The sequence below is a fragment of the Dermacentor andersoni genome, chromosome 1 (assembly GCF_023375885.2).
Source record: "Dermacentor andersoni chromosome 1, qqDerAnde1_hic_scaffold, whole genome shotgun sequence".
NCBI lineage: Eukaryota > Metazoa > Arthropoda > Arachnida > Ixodida > Ixodidae > Dermacentor > Dermacentor andersoni.
The window spans coordinates 395,837,013-395,854,174 of record NC_092814.1 but is presented as its reverse complement, the minus strand read 5'-3'; positions in this window follow the sequence as shown (position 1 = coordinate 395,854,174).

Below are 17,162 nucleotides of genomic sequence, written 5' to 3'. Positions count from 1 at the left end.
TTAACGTGCACCGTAATCTAAGTACACGGGTGTTTTCGCCCACGACCTCGTGCTCAGCAGCCTAACACCATAGCCACTGAGCAACCACGGCGGATAAGTATTAGGGGATGCTTTGTTGCCGGATTTATACACTGGAATCACTTTGTCTATTTTCCACTCATTAGGGAGCGTACAATGTTTAAGGGATTGCTGGAAAATTTTGGATAGTATGATAGAAGAATAATATGAAGTGTTGTTTAAGAATTTCGAGTTAATACAATCGTATCCGGGAGAAGAATGGATGCATAGTCCATCAATAAGCTTACCGACACCGGATGGAGAAACAATTATAGAACAACAATTTAGAACAACAATTTGATGTCATTAAGTCAACGTGATGCGGTTGCTATCGTTTCATAGTCGTCAATCCACTTTCGTCATGCAACTTTCGTCATGCCGTCATTGTGACGCCCTCGCATTGAGCGCGTCACTATCACACAGTCTTCGTCACGCCATCTGGTTTTTTCCCTCGTTGCTCTTCTAACTTCTCATCCTATTCTCGTCATGCCGTCGTCGTCGTGCCATAGTCATCACGCTGTCGCACACCATCGTTGTGCCTTCAGTAAAATCCTCCCATTGTCTTCATAGTGTGGTCATCATAACGCCTTTGTAAATCTATCGTCATCAATCCTTGTTCGTCATTTCTTTGTAATTGTGCCGTCATTGGTCAATTGTGGTAATGCAGCTGTGGCTTATCGTCAGTGCGTCGCCATCAAAGAGTCGCCATATGTATCCATTGTGAAACCATCCTCGTCATGCCCTCCTGGTCGTGCAATCGTCGCCGCTCCAGCTTCGTCATCCGACTCTCGTCATGCCATCGCCCTCCCGCCATCGTTGTCAGAAGTTTGTCCTCATCCCATTGTCATCGTACCGTTTTCATACCATTGTCGTCATAAAATTGTCGTCGTGCATTCCTTGTCACACAGCCGTCGTAATGTGGTGGTGATTTTTCCATCATCATCAGTCCAACTTCGACATCCTATTCTTGTTATGATGTCGTCGTCACGCTGTTATCATTGTACCATCAGCATCATTTGAAGATAGTCAAATAATTGTTGTCATGCAGTTGTCGCCACGCCACCTTTGTCATTGCATCAACGTTATTCCTTCGCCATTCCATCATTGTCAGAGCGTCATCGTCATACCGCCTTCTTTATGCCGCCATACTTAAGGCGACATTGGCAAGTGAGTGCCATACCAGCACTGAATAATGCCGGTTTACGTTATAAGGCTAACCGAAGCAACGCAAGTCCCAAGATGACAACTTGAGGTGTTAAATAAATTTGACATCAGAAATACAGTGCGTTGGTACATTGCTGGTATGCTAGTCGCGTAACATTCTATACGAATTCTGAGATAAGTTCTGCCATTATATTTTAAGGATGCGACAGCGTCAAAATGCAAATTGAGCTAAAAAGCCAACGCCTGTCTGTTGGTGGTGTGAAACACCACCTAATTTCCAATTGGCTGTGACGCCACGTCACGGGAGCGCCTCGGCGAAGCAGAGCGGGCGAAAGAGAACACCTGCTTGCTCGATAGCGCGGAAGGTATTGCGTGAGGGTAGAGGGCATCGCGGCAACGCCACGTCACACTGGGTATCCGAAGCATGTGTTATCCGCGCGTTTCTTGTCTGTGCAAGCACACGGCTGCGTTCTAACTGCGCCTCGAAAAGGCCAAATCAAAACGCGGCAAACATCGATACGCGCTCGCTTGGCCGCGGGGAGGTCATAACTCGAAGGACTCATAGACGTTCAGTTGGCCAATAATCCTTTCTCATTTACAACCCATAGGAAGTGCTTAGGTGTCCTGGTATTATTTTTCTGGCCATCTGGTTTCACGTTTCTTAATGATCATGCTACTTGGGACACGTGTGTGCAGTGTAATAGCTTCTGCATTCGTTTATCTGACCACCCTTGCAAATACCGTTTGTTTCTTGTATAACATGTGCTATCGTGTTAATCGTTGCAACTGTGATGGTTGTTTGTAGACAACGCCAAGTGTCTGTGATATTATCGATTACAGAATCCAGATAAGTAGTGTCTCTTGCAGTCCTACACACTAGTTACCCTCACGAAGGGCGTGCCTCGGTGGAAACGCTAGTAAAGGCGCTGTCTCGCACATGTGCCGAATTATTTCCTTCTTATTGACTAAAACCGTATTCCGCGAAGTCTATTCTTGAATAATATATTTACGTTGTCTTGGTGTTGGTCACCGAATTCCGAGTTAACGAGAATTTCCGTAATATCGCGAATGACCCGCGTTTCGTCAAACAAGGTGACACTATTTGCATTAGAAATAGCAATGCACTTCCTGCATTACATTACTGCGAGGTCGTCCAAGTCAATCCGGGACTTATTCTTTCTTTCCAGGTTGAAATGCACGCCTAGGCTGGAGGTTTTGTATGTCTTAGAAACTGGCACCGTCCTGTTACTGGTAGACCGCGCCCATTTTCCGCACTTCTGGATAGATTGTTATTCAAGCCAGCGGAAAACAGTGTGCACGTCTACGAGGAACAGCGTGTTGTGATTAGGTTTTTACTGAAGGAAGGCATAAAACCTGCTGAAATTTACAGACTTCAGCCTCAGTACGGTGATGAGACTCTCAGTCGCAGTAAGACATTTGAATAGTGTAAGCGCTTCAAAGATGGCCGTATCTTTATTACTCACGAACCCGGTCGTGGTGGATCCGAGGCCACGGTAGTAATTCCTGTGAATAGTCAGCGCGTGGAGCAGCTGATTGTGGACAATCGTCGCATAAGCTATCGTGAAAATGCAAGGGTGTGTATTCTGTCGTTAGGAACAGTGAACACGATAATTCATGATCATTTGTTGTTCCGAACGAGAGCGCACGCTGGGTCCCAAAGCAGCTGTCTACTTATGAGAGACACAGAAAAGTTGAAATCTGTAGAGAAATGAAGGCACGCTAAGAAAGGGAAGGCCAGTATTTTCTGAATCGCATCATGACATCTGACGAAACATCGTTTCACCATTTCACCCCAGAATCCAAAAGAGCATTGCTGCAGTTGAATCATACGAAATCACCACCTCGCAAGAAATTTCGAACAGTTGCGTCTGCTGGTAAAGTGATGGCAGATGTATTTTGGTATAAACGGGGAATTATTCACGTTGATTTATTTACCCCATAGTGTCACTATCAACAATTAGTATTACTGCCGTGTTCTGCATAATGTGCACAAGAGTTTGCGCAAAAAAACATCCCGGTTTAATAACAAACAATGCACCAAGTGCACACCGCTCAACGCACATTGCAAAGAATACAGGAACTTGGCCGGTAGATATTACCACACCCCCCATAGTCCTGACTTAGCTCCAAGTGATTTCCACCTGTTTTGGCCCTTGAAGCTATTCTTTCGAGTGAAACATGTCAACGCTGATGATGAAGTGAAGAATGGTGTCCTACAATGGTTCCGTAGTAATAATAAATCTTTCTATGCCGAATCATTCCAGGCGTTAGTTAAACGCTGGGATAAGTGTATAGCTGTAGCTGAAGGCTATGTGGAAGATAAATCCACTGTCCGCACTTTGAAATTTGTTCTTCTATTTGTGTTAAAAACAGTCCCAGATTCACTTGAACGACCCTCGTGCACTGCAACTGCTAACTTAAAAGCCAAATGTTACCACAATATTTAAATCATTAGGGTAGATATTGCAATGTACATAAAATAGCCGGTTAGTTTGCTAGACATGTTCAATAGATATAACTTGGACAAATGCACCCCACCAAAGTTTTATCTTTCTTAAGACAGACGTTTGTCTTTTCATAGCACAGACACGTGACCTGAGTGCACAACGAGCCATAATCACGGGAACCGTTTTTGTCCACCAGCATCCTTAGAGCACGGCTCGCTTTCACAAACACTATTGAAACGTGAGTGTCAGGAAGACCATTGTGTGGCTCTCAGTCTAGCCGTTTTCCGGTAAGGGCCGATGCGCCGACGCCTGAGCAGCTTGTTGCCGCTCCTGGAAAGCACGCCACGTATGATCCGTTCTTGCGCATCCGGTGGCGACATCCCCCTTGCGTTCACAGGACGCCTGTTTGCATACTCTCCAGAGAAATTCTGCAGCCCGCTTCTCCTGCGGTCCTTGGCGCACGCTCGAGTCATCTATATCTCCTAGTTTTACACCAAGGCCAACCTATATGTTGTGACCTTTGGTAGTTTCTCAGTGGCGTGTTGAATTTTGCCATGCCCTGTTCAATACATTCCTTTAACTGCTGTGCAGAGTACATGCAATTTCTGGTGTAAAATTATCTCCCCAGATGGCGGTTTTATTGACGGTCGCACTAATCGCTATTAGTTTTACTGTGTCTGTTTTGGCGGGAAAGTGGGAGCGTGGCTGCGGGGTTGAACACGTGTGAAAACCTGTCGTACCTTAAGTCTCTGCGGCATTGATTGCATTTGAGACATTGGTGAGAATTACTTTGCGACATATTAAGGGTTTAGATCCTGTGCGTATCGATTTTTGTTAGAAAGCACGTGATCTGTATTGCTATAGTATTATTGTATTTTATTCTTTGCATTAGAAAAGCCGTGCAATACATGGAAAGAAAGCGGAGAAAGCCAGCAGTGTGCGGGGGTCCCTCAAGGCAGATGAGGGGACGGATGAGAATGGAGAGGGTGTCGAGTCAATCGGCACACACTGCGATGCCGATGCTAGGCTGAAGAAAATGAAGGCACTCCAGGAATGGCTTGTCAAACAGTTTGAAGAGCTCAAAAGTGAGCTAAATAGTGAGCGTGATGCATGGAAAGTAGTGAAAAAAAGACTTGAAGCCGCCGAAGAAAAGCTGAACTGGGCAGCCATTGTGAACGAAAATGGCCGTGAAAATGAAACGCAGTCCGCCGACGGGACAGGACAGGGAGTACCAGCAAAGTTCATATAATGCGTGCAACGCGGTGAGGAGTTAGCTGGAAAGTGCGGCACCTACCCTGAGGCCGCCACGGGGAAAATGCAGGAGTACAGGGGTCAATCCCCCTTGTCCAATCCGAATCATGCGGAAAAGGACAAAGGGAAGCGAGGAGAAGTACGAACGAGTGAAATAGTGAATATCACCGGTCACTCAAACTTGCCTAGATGCTCAGAAGCAGTTGTGGAGAGGGTGAAAGGTGACAAAAGAGTGGCGGTATAGACATTTCCAGGGCAGATACTAGGTTCTGTGATGGAGCGAGGGAGAGAAAAGCTCGCGGCAAATGCCCACGTGCGCAGCCTTGTCATAGTAGCAGGTGGGCTAAATGACGTCCTAAACAGGAAAGCTGCAGGCCTAACCCAGTGCTTGGCGAAGGGGGTGAAGAACTTGCGCGAACTATCCCCTCAGGTGCCGATCGTGGTGAGCACGTTGCCGGAGGTGCCACTACGTGACAGTCACGCACAAAGAGCCGTAGTGGCAGCTAATGAGACCATATGAAAAATGCGCCGAGAGAAAGGCTTCGAGGTTGTCGAATTAAACAGGGAAGTGAGAAGGTGTCGTGGTTTTCAACGAGACGGCAACCACTTCAGTTACAGGCTTGCACGAGAAGTGGGCTGGCGACTTCCTGGTCGCGCTGTTGCTTTTTAGGGGGCCCACGGGTGCTCAGGAGGCAAGGGTAGGAGTAATCAAGAAGGTCCCCTAAGGGAACCTCAGAATGCCATCGCCGTCAATAACAGAAAAAGGACGAAATCAAGAAAGAGATGTCACCATGCCATAGGCTACATAAACATGCAGGGTGGCAGAAGACAGGAAAAGTGGGCTGAGATGGAGGAGCAATTAAATAGAGAACAAATAGGGACGTTTCCGGTTACAGAAACGCACCTTAGAGACTCGGAAGAGCCGCCAGTGATTGAGAATTATGGTTGCGAAGGGTGCAACAGTACTAAGTCGGAATGAAAGAGAGGGGGAGTCGGAATGCTCATCCATCAGGGAGCCAAATGGAAAAGAGTATATTCAAAATGTCAAAAGCATCTTTGGTTATCAGGTACAATGAGTGGGAAAAAAACTTCGCTGGGCGTTACGTAATTGTGGACAGGAAATAATTGCGCAGAGAAGAAAAAGGGTTAGTCGAATGCATAAGTGCTGATAGTAAGGGTTTCGGGAATGATGCTAATATTATCCTATTAGGTGACATGAATTTAGATGGCTATCCCGACAACAACGTGAAGTGAGTGCTAGACCTTTGTGAGCAACATAACCTGGTTATTGTGAATACAGGGCCTATGTGTGATGGGCAGATCACGTGGTAAGTGGGAAAGCGGCAATCAACCATTGATGAATGTTTGATGACTGAAGGAATTCATGATAAGTTGAGAGAAATGGTCATTGATGAGGAACGGTATAGCAGCATAGGCAGTGACCATAAACGTATCATTTTGAAATTGGTATATGTAGTTGGGAAAGAGAGCAAGGAGTGCAAAATGGCCAGTCCAAATTTGAACGCTTAGCAAGTAACAAACATGGTCACTAGAGTCGAGGAAGAACTTTTCAAGTGGCCAAGAGTGGGAATATAGTGCGCTTTTAACTGTTGTAACTACAGAAACATAGAAAGACAAAGAAATTGTTCTTTGGAAAGGAAAAAAAGGTACCGAGAAGCTGGTGGAACAGGGAGATACAAGAAGCGATCGCCGAACGACAGAAAACATCCCAAGAGTACAGGCAGGCAAAGAAGGCGCAGTTGCCTAAAGTTGAAGTCGCCAGTAAATGGGAAATATACCGGGAGAAAATGTCTGCCGTTCAAATACTGGTGAAAGCAAAGATAAAAGGTGAAAGTGAACGTTGGTTGTCAGGAATACGTGAGAAAAAGAAGGCCGCACCTAGGCTATTTTGCAGCCACATAAAATTATTACGCAGGAAGTCAACAACAATACAACAACATATCCTAGACGAAGATGGAAACAAATTGGAAGGGAAAGGGGAATTAAATTACATCCCAAAATAACAGCCGAGTCTTTCCAAGGCAATGACGAGGTTGCATTTGCAGTAAAAAATTGCACGAAAGAGAACCAGATGGAAAAGGAGCTGGTGCTAAGTTCAACTGGAAGAAAGCCGAAGAGGAAATTCCTAAGCGCACAGCCACAGTGCTAGACGAGGTTCCCGTTAGGCTGAATAATGAACTAGGACCAAAAAGTAAGTAAGCCCTAGTGAAAACCGTGGAAGAAGTTTAAAATATAGACAAATACCAGACAGTTGGTGACCAAGTAGAATGAATTTATTTTATAAAGATAAGGGGGAGGAAGATAGAATTCACTCATCTAGACCGATGACCATTAAATCGGTATTCTATAGGCAAGCAATACAGGCAATCAAGTTAACGCTGCAAGTATGGCAGAGAAAAATGGCATTTTCGGAGAACTTCAGACTGGCTTCAGAATAGGTAGGCGTTTGGATAACTTATGTGTTCTTACTCAGTGTATTAGAATATCAAGAGTAGAAAGCAGACCGTTATATGTGGCCTTTTTAGACATTACAGGGGTGTACGACGACGTAGACCGCAACATTTTGTGGTGTATTCTGGAAGGGCAGGCTTAGGTGACGATTGCATACACCTTTTGAGTGATATTTACCTAGGAAATACCATTTGCGTTGAATGGAAAGGGATGAGGAGCGAGGAGAAAGTTGATATCAACAAGCGACTGAGGCAGGGGTGCGCCCTTTATCCCCACTGCTGTTTATGATGTACATGGTGAGGATGTAAAGTGCGCTAGAAGGAAGTAATATCAAGTTTATTCTCTCATAGAGACAGACGGGTGCAGCAGTAGAGCAGCAGCTTGCAGGTTTATTTTATGCGGACGACATTGTGTTGTTAGCTAACAAGCAAAGTGATTTGTAACCTCTGGCTTATATCTGTGAAGAGGAAGGCAAGAATTTAGGCTCGAAATTTCGTGTTAGAAAATCAGGCGTTAGGGTATTCAATGAAAACAGTGAACAGACAGTGGCAATACAGGGCCAGGAAATACGTCGTGTAAAAGAATATAAATACCTTGCTATATAGATAATGGAAAGCAATAGATATATGGAAACACATGAAAGAAGAATAAAAGCAAAGGGTAAGAGAAATGCGGCCATAATGAAGCACAGAGCGCTATGGGGATACAATAGTTACGAGGTGCTCCACGGTATGTGGAAAAGAGTAATGGTTCCAGGACTGACTTCTGTAAATGCGGTTGTTTCCTTGAAATCAGGGGTGCAATCAGGACTCGATGGTAACCAAAGGTCACTGGGTCGCCTCGCATTGGGCGCCCACGGGAAGATTACAATGAAGCTGTGCAGGGTGATCTGGACTGGACTGCTCTTGAAGTGAGGGAACCTCTCAGTAAAATGGACTATGAAGAAGGACTGAGGAATATGAAAGAAAGTAAATGGGCTCGGAGAGTGTTGAGCTATTTGTACAGGAAAAACATTGATTCACAGGGGAGGGAAAGAACCAGGAGTAACTACTTAAGAGGAAAAAACGAAATCAGGAAACAAACAATTTATAATAACTCAAAGGGAAGCTTATTACTTTCCGAGGCGAGATCAGGATGCCTTAGAACACGCACCTATAAAGCGACATATAAGAAGGAAGAAGAAGCATGTGCTTGCTGCGGTAAAGCTAGGGAAACGATGGAGCATGTTTTATTACAATGTGGAGACATCTGCCCAATGGTTGATTTAGGCACCACTGACCTCCTTGAAGCCCTTGGATTCAGCGAGATTAGGAAAAAAGTAAACATGTCCGCAATAGAGATAAGTAAGATGCTATTGAAAGATTTATGGCAGAAAAGTAGGGAAACGAAAAAAAAAAACGGAGTTGTACAAAAGCAAACCTCGCAATGAGGCTTCAGAAAATGTGGCTGTGGGAGTTAACAATTTTTTTTTTAACTTCGGCGTATAATGGGACGTTAGGCATTATATTAGCAAGAACTTGGCGGCGGAACCCACCTCCACGTCCCAAAGGGGAAGCTCATAACATCCATCCATTCATCCATCCATCCATGCTGCGTCGGGCGCGGGCCATCTCAAAAAATGTCGCCCTGTAAAGATGCACGTGCAATTGCACCTGTTGATCGACATTCTTGTTCTTTGACCTTACAATATTTCAGCTAACATTTCCCTCTCAAAAGGCCCAGGGTTGGCGTCGGTGTCACAGCAAGATAACAGATAACTGTTGGCCTGGAAAACACAATTTGAAAATCTTTTCAGGCACAGTGGGCAAGGCAGCAGCAATAGGAACCGGTTGCCGCGTCGGTAACAACTCGCAAGTAAATAGCCTCTAACTCGGATAACGAAGCAGAGCGGGGTTGTAAACATGTTGCCGCCAGTGCTGGCGCTCAACCCACTTGTGAAGTGCTGGCTTGGTGGGTTTCTTACAGCCGGAGAAACAGACCACGTTAGATGACGCAATTATCTTCGGTATCAGAACAGGCATCATGATGCAGGGTTCATCGCGACCAGTGCAGCTGCCGGTCAGCGCCAATGTTGCCGTCTCGATTCCAAAAACGGATGGATGGAAACAACTTTATTTTAAAGCTGGCAAAGTATACCAACCCCGGCTCAGGTGTCCAATGAGGGGACTTCTAGGCCTTGCCTCGTCGCCGCCTCTGAGGCTTGCTGGGCTGCCCACTCTTGCTTTTTGAGGTTGGAGCTGCGCAGAGCGGCGCCCACTTCGACGCAAGAGCCTCCGGAGCATCTGCCATGTTAGCTGATATAAAAGGACACTCCCACATGTGTGAGAGCGTAGCTCTAGTTCCCTGATATAACTTGCAAAGATCACTCGGGTACTGAGCGGGGAAAATGTGCTGCAATCGCACCGGACTGGGGAAGGTTTGTGTCTGCAGTTGTCACCAGACGCCTGCATGGCGGCGTTTAAGTTAGGGGTGAGGTGTGGGCATAATCCCCCTGCCTAGCTGGTAGTTCTTGGTGATGTTATATCTTACTAAGCGTTCTCACGTGTTTCGAGCTTGGAGTTGCGAACACGAAGAGGTTTCTCCGATTCTGCGCGGCGGGTAAGTTCTCGCGCGGAGCGGTGTTCAATGTTAGGGGGCCCTCGTCGGGGGGGGTGGAGATGTGCGCTGGGAACTACATGATCGTGGTGTCATCGAAGTGTTGTCGACCAGCTTTCCTTAGGATATGTAGAGCTTCAAAGGAAATGCGCCACCGAGCGTAGTTACGAACTGCGGATTGTGAGTCGCTAAGAACTACGACGCAGAGGAGCTCGGTAAGTGCAAGCGCAATCGCAACCTCATTCGCTGTTTCTGGGTATACCGTGCTGACACTACTGTCATGCGTAAGCTGGGAGTTAACGTCTACGATTACCGGCTTGAACCGGTGTTCTTGTGTGTATTCTGCCGCGCCTACTAAGTGCGTATTCCTCTTCCCACCAAAGCTGCGCAGCAGTGCCTTGGCACGTGCCTGGCGTCGGCCCCGGTTATAATTGAGGTGCACGTTTTGAGGAATAGGGGCACGTAGGCCACGTGTGCCGCCACCAGCGGAATCTTTATGCGCAGTTTGCAGAAATCTGTGAAAAACCTAAATAGTGAAGCAGAGCGAGTTCCTAAGCATGTCGCCGCCAGTGCTGCCACCCAGCACATTCTTGCGTCGAATGCCTCACCAAGCCTCAGTTGATATCCGCAGCCAAGGGATCGACGTGAATAACACGGTATTCAGAGTGATATGTAAAACCAAGGCGAGGCGCCTCATTGCTGCATATGTTGTTGTCCACATGTGCCCTCGGAAGGAGTGCGCGAGTTGTCCATCTATTTTTATTGTGAGCGCCGTCGTTGAACGTTAATGCTGATCACTATAAAAGCTCCATCGTTCCAGCGCCTCGGCAGTGGGCAATGTAGCAGCAGCAGCAGCTTCCGAATGTTGTCTAAACGCTTCTTCTTGCTTTCACGGGTACGTTACTTGGACAACTCGTACTGTATCTGATCCGGTAATAGGTTCCTGCGGCTGCAGTGCTGCCCGCGCAGTTATTTGCGTTGTAGACGCATGCGCAGTTTTTCTTAAGTTGTCGATTACCTTAGTTATCTTATCCTGAGCGGCGACGTTGAGCTTAACCCCGGCCCCAGGGGGCCGGTGTCTAAAACTGGCAAACCCGACGAATCCCAAGAAAGCGTATTTAACGCCCTTGAGAAGTCGGCCGAGCTGGGAATTTCTAGTTGCGATAACCCTCCTGTTGTGAAGGTGCACTCAGATTTAGTTGCTTGTCAGAAAACTATGTCGCAAGACATATCTGAAATAAAAAAATGCTGTGAATACACCTTTCGATGCCTGCGAATTGCGTATGGCAGCTCTCAAAACCGCTTGTTTGAAGGTACTGTCTGATGAAGGCTCAGATCAGTTTCCTTCTGAGGCGGCATATGGCGATCTGTAAAACCGTTCACGAATAAATAACATATGTCTCCATACTACAAGATATTAAAGAGAATCGCGACACAGTGCTCTCCAAGATTGCGAACATTTTCAACAGCCTGCGTACTGAACGCTTGCATAGGTTAAGCAGAATGCGCCCTGGGCATTCTTGCCCTGTCATGTTAAAACGGCTTGATTTCAGCGATAAGCTAGCGATGTTCAAAAACGCTTATAAACTAAAAAATTCCGGCATAAAGCTTTCCGAAGATTTTTCCTCCACAGTGCGTGCACTTGGTAAAAAGCTATGGGACGCTTCAATTTTACAGCGGAATAACGGCTCGGTTATAAAAATGAGGTTCAATCATTTATTTTCAGAGAACGTTCGTTACAACTGGGACGGTGCCTGAAATTGTTTAGTAAGAGCTTCTTGTTTTGATTATAGCGCAATATTTCCAAATGTTTCATCACCAGGTTCACAATCTCATCACTCTGCCTCAGATCTTGCGCTTTCGAATGTTAGTGCGACTAGCATAACTAACAAATTTCCAGAATTTCTTTCGCTAGTTTCTTCGTGTTCTCCTCATTTTATAGGCATCACAGAAACATGGCTATATGAAGATATTCCCGGCACAGAATTCACGCCTCCTGGTTACATTGCTTTCCGCTACGACCGTCAGAATAAAAAGGCGGGGACGTTGCTTTGCTTTTACGTTCAGATTTTAACTTTGAGGTTCTACCAGGCCCTCCAAATGTAGAATGGGTTTGGTGCAAGTTACTAGCCCACAAGCAGAATTAGCAGAAGCTAATCAACAAGCGTAAGACAGCTGACATAAGGAAGTATAATACGGATAGAATTGAACATGCTTTCAGGAACGGAAGAAGCCTCAAAGCAGTGTAGAAAAAACTAGGAATTGGCAAGAATCGGATGTATGCGTTAAGAGACAAAGCCGGCAATATCATTACTAATATGGATGAGATAGTTCAAATGGCTGAGGAGTATTGTGGAGATTTATACAGTACCAGTGGCACCCACGACGATAATAGAACAGAGAATAGTCTAGAGGAATTCGAAATCCCACAGGTAACGCCGGAAGAAGTAAAGAAAGCCTTGGGAGCTATGCAAAGGCGGAAGATAGCTGGGGAGGATCAGGTAACAGCAGATTTGTTGAAGGATGGTGGGCAGATTGTTCTAGAGAAACTGGCCACCCTGTATACGCAATGCCTCATGACCTCGAGCGTACCGGAATCTTGAAAGAACGCTAGCATAATCCTAATCCATTATAAAGGGGACACCAAAGACTTGCAAAATTATAGACCGATCAGCTTACTGTCAGTTGCCTACAAACTATTTACTAAGGTAATCGCAAATAGAATGAGCAATATCTTAGACTTCTGTCAAGCAAAGGACCGGGATGGATTCCGTAAAGGCTACTGAACAATAGCCCATATTCACACTATCAATAAGGTGATAGAGAAATGTGTGGAATATAACCAACCCTTATATATAGCTTTCATTGATTAAGAGAAAGCGTTTGATTCTGTCGAAACCTCAGCAGTCATGGAGGCATGACGGAATCAGGGTGTAGACGAGCCGTATGTAAAAATACTGAAAGATATCTATAGCGGGTCCACAGCCACCGTAGTCCTCCATAAAGAAAGCAACAAAATCCCAATAAAGAAAGGCGTCAGGCAGGGGGATACGATCTCCCCAATGCTATTCACAGCGTGTTTACATGAGGTATTCAGAGACCTGGATTGGGATGAATTGGGGATCAAAGTTAATGGAGAATACCTTAGTAACTTGCGATTCGCTGATGATATTGCCTTGCTTAGTAACTCAGGGGACCAATTGCAATGTATGCTCACTGACCTGGAGAGGCAAAGCAGAAGAGTGGGTCTAAAATTAATCTGCCGAAAACTACAGTAATGTTTAACAGTCTCGGAAGAGAACAGCAATTTACAATAGGTAGCGAGGCACTGGAAGTGGTAAGGGAATACATGTACTTAGGGCAGGTAGTGACGGCGGATCCAGATCATGAGACGGAAATAATCAGAAGAATAAGAATTGGCTGGGGTGCATTTGGCAGGCATTCTCAGATCATGAACAGCAGGTTGCCATTATCCCTCAAGAGAAAAGTTTATAAAAGCTGTGTCTTACCAGTACTCACCTACGGGGCAGAAACCTGCAGGCTTACGAAAAGGGTTCTACTTAAATTGAGGACGACGCAACGAGCTACGGGAAGAAGAATAATGGTTGTAAGGGTAAGGGATAATAAAAGAGCAGATTGGGTGAGGGAACAAACGCGAGGTAATGACATCTTAGTTGAAATCAAGAAAAAGAAATGGGCATGGGGAGGACATGTAATGAGGAGGGAAGGTAACCGATGGTCATTAAGGGTTACGGACGGGATTCCAAGGGAAGGGAAGCGTAGCAGGGGGTGGCAGAAAGTTAGGTGGGTGGATGAGATTAGGAAGTTTGCAGGGACGACATGGCCACAATTAGTACATGACCGGGGTTGTTGGAGAAGTATGGGAGAGGCCTTTGCCCTGCAGTGGGCGTAACCAGGCTGATGATGATAATGAAGCAGAATTTAACCATTTGTGGTCTTTATCGCCCCCCCGCCCCCGCCCTCGATAGCCCTAGTGACGTGTTCGATAACATTTTGCATTTTATACACGACCATAGCCTCGACAGTACTAACCAAATCGTTCTTGGTGACTTTACCGTTCCCGCATTCATTGGCTTTTCCCTTACATATTGCTCCATTAGTGCCTCTTCTTGTACGGACTTAATTACGTCTTTCCTGTTCCATAACCTGACACAATTAGTTGATACGAATATGCCGCAGAACTCCATACTTAGTGTTTATCAGAAACAGTCTTGCGCATTGGGGTTTTAGCTATGATATCCTGGAAGGAATCTCGGATCATAACGCAGTTCTCGTACAGGTTAACTGTTCTATAACATACGAACGCTTTAGCTATTCCCAATTTCACGATTTTAACAAGGCTCGCAATACGTCTATCACTGATGCTCTGGCAGATAGCTTTGACAATTTTTTTCTCCCTCAGTACTGAATGTGATCTTGACAGCGATGTTGTTTGCTTGGAGTCGTTATTGAAATCTTGCATCAGTAACTACGTTTCATTAAAAATAAAAAATAAATTAATAATAAATTTCTATAGATTAACCGGGATATCCTGTACCTGTCGTGCCGTGTCGGTCGATTGCACAAATCAAAGCATTCTAATGCTACGCTTCGCGTTTCTTTTGAAAAAGTCAAGAAGGAAATTCGTAGTCGTACAAAAATGCTAAAGATTTATATTTTTTAGTGCAGCTCGCTCTAGTATGTAAATGCAATTTTCGCGGGTTCTGCACATCAATTTTAACTAGTGCATCTTGCAGTACCTCTTTGAAGATTCATGACGCTATTACTAACGACCCCACCGTAGTTTCGAATGTTTTAACTCGTACTTCCAATCTGTTTTCACTCTCGATAAGCATGTAGTTCCAAAGCTCAGTTACGATGCACAAACTAAAAAAATTAGGCGATATTGTAACATATTTTATTGTGTCCTAAACCGAACCTTGAATTGAGAAAGGAAAAAATGTACTGGTTCAGATGGTATCCCGAATATTTTCCTTAAGATACTCGCCATGGACAGGTCAGTACCTTGCTGTTCTCTTCCAGAAATCGTTAGACACTGGGCAAGTACCAACTAAATGGAAAAGAGCCAAACTCCTGCTTTGGTATAAATCAGGTCATAAAGAACTTCTCTCTAACTACAGGCCAATATCTCTGACGCCCCAGTCATGCAATGTGTTAGAGGCAATTATTCACAAACATATAATCGAATTCCTTAACTCTAATGATGTTCTAGCATTTGCCCAACATAATTTCGGTCGTGGTTATAGCAATGCAACGCAATTAGTCGATTTTATTCATAATATCGCTTCTAACCTACACATAGGTAATCAAGTGGATGCATCTAACTTCGTTATACATTCTAAACTACTGGTAAAATTAAACGCCGTATTCAATAATCCCTGTCTGGTTTCTTGGATAGCCAGTTTTCTTCGTTATCACTCACTATTTGTTTCAACTGAGGGGACTCAACTTCTGTCGACGTTACGTCAAGCGTTCCTCAGTGATCCGTTTCAGGACCTTTATTATTTCTAATATACATCAATGATTTACCTCGTAGCACCTCAACTAAAATCAGACATTATGTAGATGACTGCGTATTATACGAATCAATTAACTCTATTGATGACTGAGTAATACTTGTTGGAGGGCTAGTTGGTGCATGTTTCCAGAAAATGGTTGTAGCGCCGAAAAAGACAACACATAGCAAGCGAGACGAGACAGGCGCAATCGAGACGGGATGCAAGCGCAAGCGACAGCGCATACGAGACGGGATGCGGTTTTCCCCTCTCGCTTGCTATGTGTTGTCTTTTTCGGCGCTGCAACCCTCTTCTGGAATCTATTGATGACCACCGTCATCTTGCACAATCCCGTTTGTCTTTCTGTGAAACGCGGCAAATGAACATCCTCTGTAGTAAAACAGTCGTGATGTCATCGTCCAATAGACAGAGCCCCTTCTCCTTCGATTAATTTCTGGATGGCATCTAACTTCCAAGAGTGTCTCAGTATAAATATTTAGTTGTCATTCTAATCGAACATATTTCATGGTCTAAACATATTGAATATGTAAACGGGAAAGCCCTACGAAAATTTGGTTATTCGCGCCGCACTTTAGCTAAGACCACCCGCGATACTAAACTGCTATTATATAAAGCGCTAATCCGCCCTCTTCTAGAATACGCATTTGTGGTTTGGCTCCCCTACAAACAATGTGAAATATGATTGCTCAATAAGGTTCAACGAAAATCTATCCGTTTCATTTACCAAAATTACAGCCGCACTTTCTCACCAACACAGGCTCAAGAATCTTTGGACGTTGAGCCACTACTTATACGTTATGTCATTGAAGCCTTAAAACTTTTATATGTACTTACCAACTCCACCTCTGATCTTCCTGAGTGTAAATGGATCCCATTTACTAACGCAAGTTGTACCCGTAGCTCGCACGCCTTGAACATAAAACCTATTTATGCCAGTACTAACACATTCAATTACACTTTCTTCCACGAAGAATAGAGCTTTCGAATTCTCTACCCGGTAACATTCGTTCACTATCACTAAAATATTTCATGGCTGCCACTCATAAGCACTTTGCTAACATATAGAGCGCTTCTTTTTGATCATTCGTGTTTTTGTGTTTATGTGTATTTCTAATGTGTAATGTATACTAATGTATAATGTACCCACTCCTGCTATAGCCCTGTATTGCGCTGCAGTATAGGTAAATAAAGAATTAAATATTTAATTATTTATTTAATAAAACGATTGCGTCACCAAGCCTCGGTTGACATCGCAAGCAACGTGGTATATCAGAGGAATGCGGTCATCAGAACTGCACGATCAATAATCCAATGGTGTACCCAGGACTGAATTGGACAGCGTGATCTGTACAAAGAATATAAGGCAGCTCTTGGCTGCATCAGATGTGGCCCCGCCGTACACACCGACCGAGGGCTTTAGTTGTCCCCATATTTGTACTGTGAGTATTCGCGCTGAAGGTGGCGGCTGATGAATGGATTGCATTACCAAGGCTCAGTTTATATCGGCAACCACGTGGTCGACGAGGACAATGTGATCTTCAGTACTGCGTGAAGATTTGCCCGATGATGTTCACAGGATCGAAGTGACAGCATGACCTTTGCAATGACCATGAGGCGG